Here is a 15,656-nt window from a genome sequence, read left to right on the forward strand (position 1 = left end):
AGTGAACAGAGATAGGGTGCTCTTTCAGAGGGTGGGTGCAGACTCAATGGGCCGAATGCCCTTCTTCTGCACTGTAGGGATCCTATGGATTCTAAAACACTGCTGCATATTGACATTCTCTACATAGATCAGGATGAGGTGCTTGAGCACAGTAATGAGAACATTACAAATATTCCCATATTTTCCTTACAGAGAGGACAATGCTACTCCACAGTAGCTAGCTCCTCACCCTCCGGCACCTCGCCTGCATTTATATTCCTGCTTTGGAAGCCTCAATGCTGAGTGGGTCAATTCAGCGACAAAGCCAGTTCCATTCTCTCCTCAGCCACCACCCACATGGCTCAGCGCATTCCTTAGATAGTGATCAGCAGCAGAGCTGCCCGAACTGATTCATCCAGCCCCTAAACCACGGCAACCGGGACCAAGTGAGTTCACTCAGCATAAAACAGGGAATCAAACCTCCCTTCGCCACAAAAAAAACCCCAGCCACTCACTGGCTGAACTGGAGGAGCCACCAGAGAGAGCTGTAGAGATTCTCCACGAGGTCGGTTCAAAACCTTAAACACACCCGATGAAGGAGCTACGCTCTGAAAGCTCCATATAAACCTGTTGGACTTTAACCTGGTGTAAGACTTCTTACAGTGCAAAACCTTAAAGACACTCGGGGATCATCCAGAGAGTGGAAAGAATCAGGTACAACAACGCGTCTCCCTCATCCAGAAATCGAACAAGCGTCAGCATTCTTACAAGTCTTGCAACGTTATACATCTAAACATCAGGAACATCTCTCCCAGTCCAAGAAAGCTGTGAACTATTGACAACTTCATGTCCCTACCCTCCCAACCAGCTATAGGTCCACCTGGTGCTCGGGTGGTCACTGAGGACTGATGCAGTGTTAATCAGTTCCAGTACTCACATGGTTAAACGGTTCCAATATTTGCAGCATTAATCTCGGTCCCAGTCCCTCTCAGATGATAGGCCTGTACCCAGCCCCAACTCGCCGGAGCGGAGCCTGCAGCCGCTGTGTCTGCCCTGAGCCGCGGGGAAGTACAAGTGGACGCGAATGCACTCGACACATTCTCTGCCCGGTCCCTGTGGAGCTGTGACATTAACCTAATCCGCCTTGACCTCCAGAAGTTTCTTCTGCGCGACCATCGAACGAGCAGGGTGCCTGGGTGAGCTGCTCCTGCAGTCAGCCCCCCCGGTGATGCAATGCCATCCTAGCCAGCATGTGTTGTCTTTCCTGTCTCGGCGGGCTCCTGATCAGGATGGATTACTGGCTCATTTCCACCTCACTCATTACATCACTGCACTCCGCAATTAGGAGCCTCTCAGTTTCAAAGCGGGTTCTCGTGATAGCCTGTACACTGATCAAAGTCAAACGGGAAACACTTCGAAAGCCTCGCAAGCGACCGAGCTGAGCCTTGGCTTCTGCCCTATGATAATAACAATCTTTATTAGTGTCACAAGTAGGCTTACATTAACACTGCAGGGAAGTTACTGTGAAAATACAGCGGGAGCCCGGGTCTCCCCACAGTCCGCTTACAGAATGGACAATCAGCCCAGGCATTGACACAGAATGAGCATTTCACTGCAGCCTGCCACATCTGTTCACAGGACTTGGGGGGGGGGGGGGTCTCTGCGAGGGATTCAGAGGCAATCCCATTCTCAGAAACCTTTTCAGCTGGTTTTAGCTGGAAGACGAGACGCGCATTTATCCAGAGCCTTTGATGAAAACCGGAAATGTCAGTTTCCAAGGGAGAATTTCAGGCCGGGAATTCGCTCCCGAGAACACTCTTCAGAGGGAAGAGAGAGGAAGCCCCCCCCCCCCCCCCCGGGCCAATATGTATCCATCAATAAACCCACAGATTCATGTTCATTAAAACATTGTTGTTACTGGGATCTTGCTGTGCACGCATTGACTGGCTGCCGCGTTTCCTACATTAGCTACACTTTAAAAAGTACTTCTTTGGACGCGGAGCGCATTGGGGGGGGGGGGGAGTAGAGCAGTGAAAGGCGCCACAGAAATGCAAGCCTTCCTTTTTGAAGCCTCAAGGTAATCAAGCAAAACCGCAGAATGTACATTCAGGACTGACGCCTTCATCTAGTTACTTTGCACAGGTCACATTTCCACGCTTCAGGTATTCATTCCATGGAGTACTCAGGTTACCTCTGTGTGTGCAGCCTAACCATCAATCCATTGCCCAACCTGCTATGTACACAGAGTGAGTCAACACTGAGGTGGGAGCCCGTTGTAAGTGTGCACGACCCTGGAAATGTGTCTTTTGTTGTCTGCCCCCCGCCCCCCCCCCCTCTCCTCCCCTCCCAGGCTGAACAAAATCTCTGTCTATTGGTGCTGGATCATTCGTCCGAGTCAAATCATCTTCTCTTTTCTGCGCCACTTAGCTTGAGGCCCAAATGCGGAACTGTGCCACGGTTGAAGGAGGAGTGATGGGGGAGATGACAGCAATAGGGAGTTGTGGTTAATTTGTTGTCAAGTTTGCATTTTAAAAGCTTGACGATCCTAAAATAGGGGGGGGGGGGGTGGAAGAAGAACTGCTGGCTCGCGAACTTTGGAATGAGGTTTTTAAGAAGTTATTTCAATTCAGATTTCACCGTTTTAATATGTCAATGTGTACATACAGAATTTGCATTTCTATAGCACCTTCACAATTACAGGATGTCCCAAAGTATGTACAGCTAAAGAAGCACTTTTGAAGTGAGTCGCTGGGGTAATTAGGGCCAATTTATACACAGCAACCTCCTACAAACAGCAAATGCAGAGGAAATTCACCAGGATGTTGCCTGGGCTGGAACTAGGAAGAGAGGCAGGAGAGGCTGATGTTGTTCTCAGATCATAGAAGGCTGAGGGCGGAGGGCATCATTGAGGTGTACACAATTATGAGGGATATAGGTAGAGTAGATAGTAAGAAACTTTTCCAATTAGTAGAGGGATCAATAACCAGGGGCATAGATTTAATCTTGAAGGGGATTTGAGGAAAAGCCTTCTCAACCCAGAGGGTACTGGAAATCTGGTACTCACTGCCTGAAAGGGTGGTAGAGGCGGGAACTCTCACAACATTTAGGAAGCATTTAGATGAGCACTTGAAACACCATAGCTTACAAGGCTACGAACCAAGTGCTGGAAATGGGACTAGAATAGAACCATACAATTCCGATAGTGCAAGAGAAGGCCATTCCACCCATTGGGTCTGCACTGACCCTTTGAAGGAGCACCCTACTATGTCCACTCCCCCACCCTATCCCTATTGCCATAACCCCCCACCTAACATACACATAAGCTGTCTTCAGGGCGGCACAGTGGTTAGCACTGCTGTCTCACGGCGCCAGGGACCTGGGTTCAATTCTGCCATCGGGTGACTGTGTGAAGTTTGTACTTTCTCCCCGTGTCTGCATGGGTTTCCTCCCACAGTCCAAAGATATGCAGGTTAGATGGATTGGCCATGCTAAATTATCCCTTAGTGTCCAAAAGGTTAGGTGGGGTTACCGGGTTAGGGGGATAGGGTCAGGGCATGGGACTAGGCAGAGTATTCTTTCCAAGGGTTGGTGCAGACCTGATGGGCCGAATGGCCTCCTTCTACACTGTAGAGATTCTATCCTTGGACACTATGGGGCATTTTTAGTATGGCCAATCTACCTAACTTGCACATCTCTGGACTGTGGGAGGAAACCGGAGTACCCAGAGGAACCCCACTCAGACACGGGGAGAAAGTGCAAACTCCACACAGTCACGCAAGGGCAGAATTGGTGCTGTGATGCAGCAATGCTAACCACTGTGCCGCACTGTTGGATGGGATGTTAAACCAAAACCCAGTCTGCTCTCTGAGGTGGTTGTAACAGAACCCATGGCATTATTCGAAGAGAAGCAAGGGAGTTCTCTCCAGTGTCCTGGCTAATATTTATCCCTTAACCAATATCATTAAAACATATTATTTGGTCATTAACACATTGTCATAGAGCTTTAGATGTTTGATGGCCAGCACAGACACAATGGGCCAAAGGGCCTCTTTCTGTGCTGGAAGACTCTATGACAGTATGATAAGGGATAAATATTAATTGGGACACTGGGCAGAACTCCCTTGCTTCTCTTTGAATAATGCCACGAGTTCTGTTACAACCGCAAAGAGTGCAGACTGGGCCTTGGTTTAACATCCCATCCAACAGTGTGGCACTGGACTGTCTAGCTTATGTGCTCAAGCACTGCAGTGGAGCTTGAACCCTTAGTCTTGTGACTCAGAGGCAAGAGTGAAATTGGCTGAGCAAACAGAAAAAGATAGGCAATCATGTCATGCTGGAAGTGGAAATGTACCAGCTCTAAGTGCTGTTCTCTGCTGTTCTATAAATCATCCTTCACCAACAGCAATTGACTTTTCCAGCAGTTAGGTTTTAATTGCATTAAAAGGGAGCTGCCAGGGCATATGGTGGTCCAGTGGTTAGCACTGCTGCCTATGGCACTGAGGACCCGACTTCGATCCCGGCCCCGGGTCACTGTGTGGAGTTTGCACATTCTCCCTGTGTCTGCATGGGTTTCACACCCACAACCCAAAGATATGCAGGGTAGGTGGACTGGTCACACTAAATTGCCCTTAATTGGAAAAAATAATTGGTTAGAACATAGAACATACAGTGCAGAAGGAGGCCATTTGGACAATCGAATCTGCACTGACCCAATTAAGTGCTCACTTCCATCCTTTCCCATAACCCAGTAACCCCTCCCAACCTTTTTAGTCACTCAGGACAATTTAGCATGGCCAATCCACTTAACCTGCACGTCTTTGGACTGTGGGAGGAAACCGGAGCACCCGGAGGAAACCCATGAAGACATGGGGAGAATGTGCAGATTCCGCACAGTGACCCAGCGGGGAATCGAACCTGGGACCCTGGCGTTGTGAAGCCACAGTGCTAGCCACTTGTGCTACCGTGCTGCCCAAATTGCTCTAAATTGAAAAAAAAGGGAGCTGCCTTCACATTAACATTTGAATTGTACCTTGTACATAATATATCAGATTCTTGTCTTTATAAGACTGAGCCTCATTTGAATTAGGGAGCAACACCATGGGAGATCCTTTACTATGAGGGGGTAGAGTTTACCAGGGCGGAATGGTTCTCCTGGTCTCACTTAATTACTTCTGCAGAAACTCCAGGGAAATGGTTCGAGCACCACATATCAGAGGCCCTTTTTTTTGTTCTGCTTTCTGGCAAGGCAAAGTTTATTGTCTATGTGTAGAGTTGCTTGAGCAGTGGGGCTCCTCCTTAAATCAATGCAGTTCTGGTGAAGATGCTTCCACATGGTCTCAGGGAGGGAATCCCAGAAGTTCGGCCCAATGATATTGAATGAACAGCAATATTGGTCCAGGTCAGGATGGTGGGAGACATGTTTTTTTAAATTGGCTCATGGGATGCAGACATTGCTGCATTAATTGCCCATCCCTAATTATCCATGAGGAGGTGGTAGTGAGCTGCCTTCTTGAAACACGGGAGTACATGTAGTGCAGGTAAGCCCACAATGCTATTAGGAAAAAAAATCCAGGATTTTGATCTAGCGACAGTGACCGATTTCAAGATACTTATGACATCAAATGATAAGGGGATAGCGCAGTAAAGTAGCATGAGGTAGATGATCAGCCATGATCTAATTGAATTGTGGAATAGGACCAATGGGCCAAATGGCCTACTCCTGCTTCACTGACTGTTGGAGCTGCACTCACCCAGGCATGTGGACAGTATTGTGTCAGATTCCTGACTTGAGTAGATGGTTGACAGGTTTGGGGAGTCAGGAGGGGAGTTAGTCACTTCAGGGTCCCTAACCCCCGAGCTATGCTTGCAACAACAGTATTTATACGGCTGGTCCAATTCAGTTTCAGGTCAGTGGCAACTCCAAGGATGTTGATGCCTGGGGTGCAGCAAAACCTAGTGGCAGTGGGATGGGAACCAATTCAGGAAGTCAGAGGGTAGTAAAGAGGAGACAGAAACAAAAGCAAGTAAGGAGAAAAGTGGAAGGCAGAGAAACAGATTGAACTGCCTAGAATGGCAGAGGGAGTGGGAACCAGAGTAGTAGGTCAGCGGGAGAAATAGCAGAGGGAGAGCTACAGACTAAGGCCAGTAAGATTAAGCGGTAGAGCAGGTTGGTTTGCGCAGTGTGGCTGGTGGGCTGCATCAGTTCCAATGCGAGGAGTATTTCAGGTAAGACAGATGAACTTAGAGCTTGGATTAGTACGTGGAATTATTAACATTAACACTGCAATAAATGCAGTGGGTTAGCCCTGCTGCCTCACGGCGTCGAGGTCCCAGGTTCGATCCCGGCTCTGGGTCACTGTCCATGTGGAGTTTGCACATTCGCCCCGTGTTTGCGTGGGTTTCGCCCCCACAACCCAAAGATGTGCAAGGTAGGTGGATTGAACACACTAAATTGCCCCTTAATTGGAAAAAAATTAATTGGGTACACTAAGTTTATTTTAAAAAAACAGGAACACTGCAATGAAGTTACTGTGAAAAGCCCATAGTCGCCACATTCCGGCACCTGTTCTGTTAGTGATGTTGTTGCTATTACAGAAACTTGGTTGAAAGAGGGACAGGATTAGCAACTAAACATTCCAGGATTTAGATGCTTCACGAAGGATAGAGGGGGATGCAAAAGGGGTGGGGGAGAATTTCACAGCTGTGTTGAGGGTGGACACCTTGGAGGATTCAGGCAGCGAGGCAATATGGGTAGAGCTCAGGAATAGGAAGGGTGCTGACACAATGTTGGGGGTTTACTACAGACCTCCTAAAAGACTGCAGGAGATAGAGGAGCAGATATGCAGACAGATCTTGGAAAGATGCATAAACAATAGCGTTGTTGTGGTGGGTAATTTTAACTTTCCCTCTATTGACTGGGACACACTTATACCTAGAGGCATGGATGGAGCAGAATTTGTAAGGAGCGTCCAGGAGGGTTTCTTGAAACAATATGTAAATAACCCACTCGGGAAGGGGCCATATTAGACCTGATGCTGGGAAATGAGCCCGGCCAGGTGATTGAGTTTCAGTCGGAGATCATTTCGGGAACAGTGATCATAATTCTGTAAGTTTTAAGCTGCTTATGGAAAAGGTCAAGAGTGGTCCTCAGGCGCAGTTGTTAGACTGGGGGAAGGCTAATTACAACAGCATTAGGCAGAATCTGGAGAGTGTTGACTGGGCAAGGCTGTTTGAGGGAAAATCAACATCCGGCATGTGGGAGGCTTTCAAATGTCAGTTGATTAGAATTCAGGACCGGCACGTACCTGTGAGGATGAAAGATAAGGGTGGCAAGTATCGGGAACCCTGGATAACGAGGGATATTAAGAACCTTGTCAAAAAGAAAAAGGAAGCATTCGTAAGGTCGAAAAAGCTTAGGACAGATGAAGCCCTTGAAGAATATAAAGCAAGTAGGAAGGAACTTAAGGTAGGAGTTAGGAAGGCTAAAAGGAGTCATGAAATGTCGTTGGCAAACAGGATTAACGAAAATCTTAAGGCGTTTTATACATATATAAAGAGCAAGAGGGTAGCCAGAGAAAGGGTTGGTCCATTCAAGGATTTCAAAGGGAATCTATGTATGGAACCAGAGAGGGCAGCACGGTGGCACAGTGGTTAGCACTGCTGACTACGGCGCTGAGGACCCAGGTTCGAATCCCGGCCCTGGATCACTGACCGTGTGGAATTTGCATATTCTCCCAGTGTCTGTGTGGGTTTCGCCCCCAAAAGATGTGCAGGATAGGTGGATTGGCCAGGCTAAATTGCCCCTTAATTGAAAAAAATAATAATTGGGTACGCTAAATTTATTTTTAAAAATGTATGTTACCAGAGGAAATGGGAGAGATACCAAATGAATACTTTGCCTCAGTATTCGCCAAAGAGAAGGACTTGGTAGATGAGGACTATAGGGTAGTGAGTAAATATTCTAAGTCATGTTGATATTAATAAAAAAGGTGTTGGGCATCTTAAAAAGCATCATCGAAGATAGGTCCCCAGGGCCTGATGGGATCTACCCTAGAATACTGAGGGGGGCAAAGGAGGAAATTGCTGGGGCCTTGACAGTAATCTTTTTATCCTCATTGGCTACAGGTGAAGTTCCAGAGGACTGGAGAGTAGGCAATGTTGTTCCAGTGTTTAAGAAGGGCAGCAGGGATAATCCAGGAAATTATAGGCCGTTGAGCCTGTAGCCACTTAAAATGGCCAACTCCCGATTCAAAATGGTGAACGGCAAAGGCTGATGGGAAAGTCAGCCAATAAGACACAAACGAGCAGCTGCAGGTTGGCTGTGTATTTACCTCTGGAAAGGCCAGACAAGATCGATACCAGCAACTGTCAGCATAACAAAACACCAGCCATCTGCATACTAATGAGCAATCTCCGGGAACAATAAGCAACATTTAGACACATAAAGCAAAACCAGACTCTTCGGCGCCAGCAGAAGCCTACACAAAAGGAGGTGAGCGACCACCTCAAGACCGCCCATTGATCAGGGAACCGCTCCAGCATTGGAGAAAATCGAACTAAGCAATTGGGACAAAGTCCAATCACTTGGGACCAGGTACAGGGTCCGCCCCGAAAGGCGGGAAGCCCCTGGGGACTATAAGAATTGAGCCCCAAGTTCACGTCGCTCTGCTGCTCTTCTCCACCGCTTCTCCAGCTCTTCACTCTTCAGCAGTTGGTCAAAACTGTAAATCTTAATTCAACGCTCGCTACGAGATAGGCGCTCCTAGCTACCAATCTGTACCAACTTCGAATCCCGCAGGCCAGTTCCAAGTTATAGGACTGTTAGTTGTAGAAGTAGCTTAAACGTAGAATTTGTGCATGAGTAGTGATTACTGTGTATAATAAATGTGCTTTGATTTAAATCTTACTAATCGGTGTATTGGATTATTGATCATTACTCGGACTTGAACCACGTGGCAGTATCATAAAGATACCTGGCGACTCAAGAGCAAAGGTAATAAAACAGAGCAATTGAACTAAGGCAAAATTAGCAACAAGCCTTATGTCAGTGGTAGGGGAATTATTGGAAAAGATTCTTAGAGATAGGATTTACTCGTAGTGAAGGGGAGGTCGTGCCTCACTAATTTGATCGAGTTTTTCGAGGAAGTGACAAAGATGATAGGTGAGGGAAAGGCAGTAGATGTCATATACATGGACTTCAGTAAAGCCTTTGACAAGTTACCTCATGGCAGACTGGTACAAAAGGTGAAGTCACATGGGATCAGAGGAGAGCTGGCAAGTTGGATACAGAACTCGCTTGAGCACAGAAAACTGAAGGTAACAGTAGAAGGGTGCTTTTCTGAATGGAAGGCTGTGACGAGCGGCCTTCCACAGGGATCAGTTCTGGGCCTTTGTTGTTCACAGTTTATATAAATGATTTGGAAGAAAATACAGCTGGTCTGATTAGTAAGTTCGCAGACGACACAAAAGTTGGTGGAGTTGCGAATAGTGAAGAGGATTGTCAGAGGATACAGCAGGATATAACTAGTTGGAGTCTTGGGCGGAGAAATGGCAGATGGAGTTTAATCCGGACAAGTGTGAGGTAATGCACTTTGGAAGGTACAATGCATGTCGGAATTACACAATAAATGGTAGAACTCTTGCAAGTACCAGCAAGCAGAGAGATCTGGGTGTGCATGTCCACCGATCACTGAAAGTGGCAACACATGTGGATAAGGTGGTCAAGAAGGCATACAGAGGGCAGCACGGTGGCCTAATGGTTAGCACAGCTGCCTCACGGCGCTGAGGTCCCAGGTTCGATCCCGGCTCTGGGTCACTGTCCATGTGTAGTTTGCATATTCTCCCCGTGTCTGCGTGGGTTTCACCCCCACAACCCAAAAATGTGCAGAGTAGGTGGATTGGCCACGTTAAATTGCCCCTTATCTGGAAAAAATAATTGGGTAATTTAAATTTATTTTAAAAAAGAAGGCATACAGCGGGTGGCATGTGGCACAGTGGTTAGTGCTGCGGTGCTGAGGACCCGGGTTCGAATCACGGCCCTGGGTCACTGTCCGCGTGGAGTTTGCACATTCTCCACATGTCTGCATGGGTTTCACCTCCACAACCCAAAGATGTGCAGGTTAGGTGGATTGGCCATGATAAATTGCCCCTTAATTGGGAAAAAAAAATAATTGGGTACTCTAAATTTATAAAACAAAAGAAGGCATACAGCATGCTGGCCTTCATCGGTCGGGGCATTGAATATAAAAATTGGCAAGTCATGTTGCAGCCGTACAGGACTTTAGTTATGTCTCATTTGGAATATTGTGTACAATTCTTGTGGCCACACCACCATAAGGATGTGGATGCTTTGGAGAGAGTACAGAAGTGGTTTATTAGGATGTTGCCTGGTATGGAGGGCATTAGCTATGAGGAGAGGTTGGATAAACTCGGTCTGTTCTCACTGGAACGACGGAGGTTGAGAGGCGACCTGATAGAGGTCTACAAGATTATGAGTGGCATGGACATAGTGGATAGTCAGATGCTCTTTCCTAGGGAAGGAGAGTCAAGTACTCGGGGACATAGGTTTAAAGTGGGTGGGAAAAAGTTTAGAACAGATGTGCGAGGCAAGTTTTTTTACACAGAGGGTGGTAACTATATGGAACGCGCTGTCTGGGGAGGTGGTGGGAGCAGGTACGGTAGCGGCATTAAAGGGGCATCTAGACAAATGTATGAATAGGGTGGGAATGGAAGGATACGGACTCCGATGTGCAAACGGTTTTAGTTTAGGCAGGTACCATGGTCGGCGCAGGCTTGGAGGGCTGAAGGAGCACTGTTCCTGTGCTGTATTGTTCTTTAATGCCATTGAATGGCAATGGGAGTTGGTTAGATTCTCTCTTATTGGAGGTAAGTAATTGCCTGGTAGATGTGTGGCGTGAATGTTGTTTGTGGTGTTCCCATAATATTCCTGCTGTTGTCCATTTGGATGGTAGGTTGTGAGGCTGAACAATGTTTTGGAAGTATCTTCGGTGAGTCATTACATTGTTTCCTGTTGCTGGTATATTCCCCAGTCACCGTGCACCAATGGTTCGGGGGTGGATACTGATTCCCAGTGGTAGGGGCACCAGGTGTGACTCCGTAATTGGATTGTAAAATAGCATAATTTTCCCTAGTGAAGAATCTAGAAAATATCCTTGAAGTATTTTGATTTTTTTTGTCTCCAGTTTCTCCATCTCAAGAGCTTAACTTTGTTTTCAAATTCTTTTTTAAAATTGTACGATTGGATGATTGTTCTATTATTATGGTTAACATTTTTCATTAAACTCATCCCTCGGGCCTTTTTTGAAAGTCTTCTCGCTTAACCTGTTTATGGAAATGTCCTTCTTTGTTCCTCTTGGGACAGGGTTACGGAAGAATGATTAGAGTATTTTGCAATTTGGCCTCCTAGGATTTTGTTTCTTTTAGTAAACAACTGAAAGACCTGCAGTGCCATCAGCTCATTTGCCTTGCCTCTAGGAATCACCTCTTCATCTCCCCATCATATCCTGATGGTGCTGAATCCACTTGGGATGCACTTCTACAATTGCAGGCAGCCCTTTGGTACTTTGCCAAAGTGGCTAATCGTCCATGCTCAGTGCCAATGGTTATTTAGTTATGGGTGCACCACCAGAGCCAAGCCCAAATCTGAGGTTCAAACAGCTTTCCAACAGGGGTCACTGGCTTGTATGATCAGGAGCAGGAATTCTGACGCTTTTCATCCATTCAATACACCACTGTCCCTGAACCAGAAATTGATTCCCCCCCTCCCTCCCCAACTGTTTCAGTTACTGGGAATATTTCCCTTACTGCACCTCTGCTGTGTCCTAACTCACAATAGCTGTTTGCATCAACAGATTTCCATCACTGTACAATGTCATTGTTCCTGATGTCAGGCATTTACTGCAATGTACAGCTGTAAAATCCAGTCCTGTAACTGCCTGTGACAAAGGGTGAGGAGGGGTGGAGGGAAGGAAGCAAAGCAATGGGCTCAGCTGAGCTGCAACTCATTTGCTGCCTTTCTAATGTACCATGGTGGCATGGATTACTCATACACTAAATAGCAAGCTACAAGTTTTGTGGTGAAGTTTGTGATTGTTGTATCATCTACGGCCCAAAGATATTTATTTTTCAGAGAGCTTTGAGACAGTCTTTGCTCAGCTAACTCAGCAATGGCTGCGGAAACAACTTCGGAACCTCTGGGCTGAAGAGCATTTAAACACAGAGCTCTGTGAGATGGGGGCAGCCAAGATGAGGATTTAATTTCAGACGAATGCTCTGATTCAATGGGCTCATTGCAGCCCACAATACCGTTAGCTGACCTTAAGCAAGATTTGATCTTACCCCCAACAAAATTTAAAAGAGACTCTCCTGAGTGGAGTTCACAACTCTAGTTTGCACTATCTGGTTACTGCCCCTGATACATAGAAAATCTTTGACAGAGATTAGAAACTTGAAAGGTGTAATGGAAGTTTTTGTCCTGTAACAGTGTATTGCATAGATGCTTTGTAAGCAAACTATTTGTCACATTAAGTTAATTAAAGCTGTATTATAGGAAAATCTTGAGGCAATAATGTTAGTTTCATATGAAAATGAACTGTCAGAGGGAGAGAGTGAATGTGCATGAAACTGCTTAGAGAGCATGACCCAATCTTCTAAAAAGCTACATTCATTAAAAAACACTTGCTCCACAAACAGAAACATAGAGACATTTATGGCACAGGAGGCCACTTGGATCATTGTGTCCACGCCAGCTAAAAAAAGAGCCATACACTCTAATCCCACTTTCTACCCCTCTTGGTAACAGAACGGTAGCAGAGCAGTTAGCACTGTTGCTTCACAGCTCCAGGGCCCCAAGCTTGATTCACGACTTGGGTCACTGACTGTGCGGAGTCTGCACGTTCTCCCCGTGTCTGCGTGGGTTTCCTCCGGGTGCTCCGGTTCCCTCCCACAAGTCCAAAGATGTGCAGGTTAGGTGGATTGGTGATCCGTGGAGATTTCAGAAGCCAAGGAGCAAGGAATATTCATTCTACTCTCATGTGCATAAGGCTTACTCCAGGATCGATTTTTATATTGGACAAACCATTGTTAGCCGGGGGTGGTGGACATAGAGTATTCAGCAATCGTAGTATCGGACCATGCGCCACATTGGCTAGACCTACAGGTGAACACGGGAAATTCTCAGCGCCCACAGTGAGCTGTTAGCAGACAACAAGATATGTGGGCGAGTGAGGGAGGCCATTCGGGGGTATAGAAAAACCAACGTCACGGGAGAGATCATGGCTGTTGTGGTGTGGGAGGCATTGAAAGCGGTCATCAGAGGGGAATATATTTCAATTTGGGCCCATAGGGAAATGGCTGAACGGGCAGAGCTGGGCAGGCTTGTAGGCAAAATCTTGCATGTGGATAGGAGATATGCGGAGTCTCCGAATGAGGAGCTCCTGAAGGAGCGTCAGAGACTTCAAATGGATTTTGGGCTCCTTTCCACGGGCAAGGCGGAGGGACAGCTGAGGAGGGTAAAAGGGGCAGTATATGAATATGGGGAGAAAGCTAGCAGGGTGTTGGCACATCAGCTGTGGAAGCAGGAGGCGGCGAGAGAGATACGGAAAATTAAGGATGAGGGAGAAAGTAGTGAGGTACCCGGGACCGGTGAATGACGTTATTCTATAGTCGTTTATATGAGTCGGACCCCCTGCGGGGGAGGAGGGAATGATCCAATTCCTGGAGAGGCTAAGTTCCTGAAGGTAGATGAGGAGCTGGTGGAAGTCTTGGGGGGCCCAATTGGACTCGGTGAAGTGATAAGACGGATTGGGGGCAATGTAATCGGGTAAGGCCCCGGGACCTGACGGATTCCCAGTGGAATTTTATAAAATGTTTTCGGGGCTAGTGGGACCGCTGTTAGTCAAGGCTTTCAATGAATCCAAGGAGTGGGGAGTACTTCCCCCAACGCTATCACAGGTATCAATCTCTCTCATCCTGAAGCAAGACAAGGACCCGGAGAGCTGTGGATCGTACAGACCAATTTCCCTTTTAAATGTAGATGCTAAATTACTGGCAAAGATCTTGGCCACCAGAATAGAGGACTGTGTCCCGGAGGTAATAGGTGAGGATCAGACGGGATTTGTGAAGGGCAGGCACCTGATGTCCAATATTAGACGGCTTCTTAATGTTATACTGATGCTAGCTGAGGGGTGTGAAGCTGAGGTGGTAGTAGCCATGGACGCGGAGAAGGCTTTCGACCGGGTGGAGTGGACATACCTATTTTAGGCAGGTTTGGGTTCGGGCAGGGATTAGTGGACTGTGTCCGGCTGTTATATCAGGCCCCGGTGGCAAATGTGAGAAACAACCAAACCCGGTCAGAATATTTTAATCTCGGGAGAGGAACAAAGCAGTGCTGTCCGCTCTCCCCATTGCTGTTTGCCCTGGCCATAGAGCCTTTAGCAATGGCCCTTAGAACATCGAGTGCGTGGTGGGGAATAGTGAGGGGGGGTGGGGGTGGAGCACAGGGTTTCTCTCTATGCGGATGACTTGCTGCTTTGAAACAGACCCGGTGGGGGGGGGATGACCAAAATCATGGAGGTACTAGGAGAATATGGGCGATTTTCAGGCTACAAGTTAAATATGGTAAAGAGCGAGATGTTTGTGATCCAGGCATGGGGGCAGGAAAGGAGACTGAGGGAGTTACCTTTTAAAGTGGTGGTGGGGAGCTTTAGATATTTAGGGATTCATGTGGCTAAAGAGTGGGAGCAGCTCCACAAGTTAAATCTGGGCAAAGCGGTCGACCAAATGAAAAGGGACTTTCACAGATGGGACATACTCCCGCTGATGCTAGCGGGAAGGGTCCAGACGGTGAAGATGACAGTCCTCCCAAGACTGCTTTTCTTTTTTCAATGCCTTCCGATTTTTGTCCCAAAGGCTTTTTTTAGAAAAATAAACGTGGCGATTACAGGTTTTGTGTGGGCGGGGAAAACCCCTGAGAGTAAAGAGGGCACTCCTGGAGCGGGGTCGCGCAGAGAGGGGGGCCTGGGCCTGGCCCTCCCGAGCTTTATTAATTATTACTGGGCGGCCAACATATCGATGGTCAGGAAGTGGGTTGTGGGGGAGGGTCGGCCTGGGAGTGAGTGGAAGCGGCATCCTGCAAGGGTACGAGTTTGGAGGCTTCACTAACGGTGCTGTTTTTAGGAAGGTTCTCACCGGCTCGGTACTCTACAAGCCCTGAGGTGGTGGCAGCCCTAAGGGTGTGGAGGCAATGGAGGCAGCACATGGGATTGGAGTGTGGTCTCCAATTTGTAATAATCACCGGTTTGTCCCAGGGAGGTTGCATGGGGGCTTCAGGAGGCTGGATGGGGGCTTCAGGAGGCTGGATGTGGGCTTCAGGAGGTGGCAGGAGGCAGGGACCGAGAGATTTGGGGATCTATTTATCCAGGAGGGCTTTCCGACCTTGAAGGCACTATTGGAGGAGTTTGAGCTACCGGGCGGGAATGGGTTTCGATATCTTCAGGTCCGGGTCTTTGTCCGGAGGCAGGTTCCAAGCTTCCCTCGCCTCCCCCTGAGGGGACTACAGGATAAGGTGATATCAAAGACTGGGGTTGGAGAGGGGAGGGTTTCAGAGATATACAAGGAGTTGATGGAGTGGGAGGGGGCCTTCATCAGGGAGGCGAAGT

General features: G+C 47.6%; 1 protein-coding gene across 2 annotated transcripts in view; it reads right to left on the reverse strand.

Moving 5' to 3' along the window:
- The window catches only part of LOC140394288 (SEC14-like protein 5), a 36,800-nt gene extending 35,211 nt beyond the window's left edge, over positions 1-1,589 (reverse strand). The window contains exon 1 of one of the 2 annotated variants that reach the window (XM_072481379.1): positions 917-1,589. The gene's annotated coding sequence lies outside the window, so the exon portion shown is untranslated. The remainder of the gene's footprint in view (positions 1-916) is intronic. The other variant, XM_072481382.1, reaches the window with a different exon arrangement.
- Positions 1,590-15,656: the final 14,067 nt, after the last annotated feature.

This window comes from Scyliorhinus torazame, chromosome 17 (genome assembly GCF_047496885.1).
Source record: "Scyliorhinus torazame isolate Kashiwa2021f chromosome 17, sScyTor2.1, whole genome shotgun sequence".
Taxonomy (NCBI): Eukaryota; Metazoa; Chordata; class Chondrichthyes; order Carcharhiniformes; family Scyliorhinidae; genus Scyliorhinus; species Scyliorhinus torazame.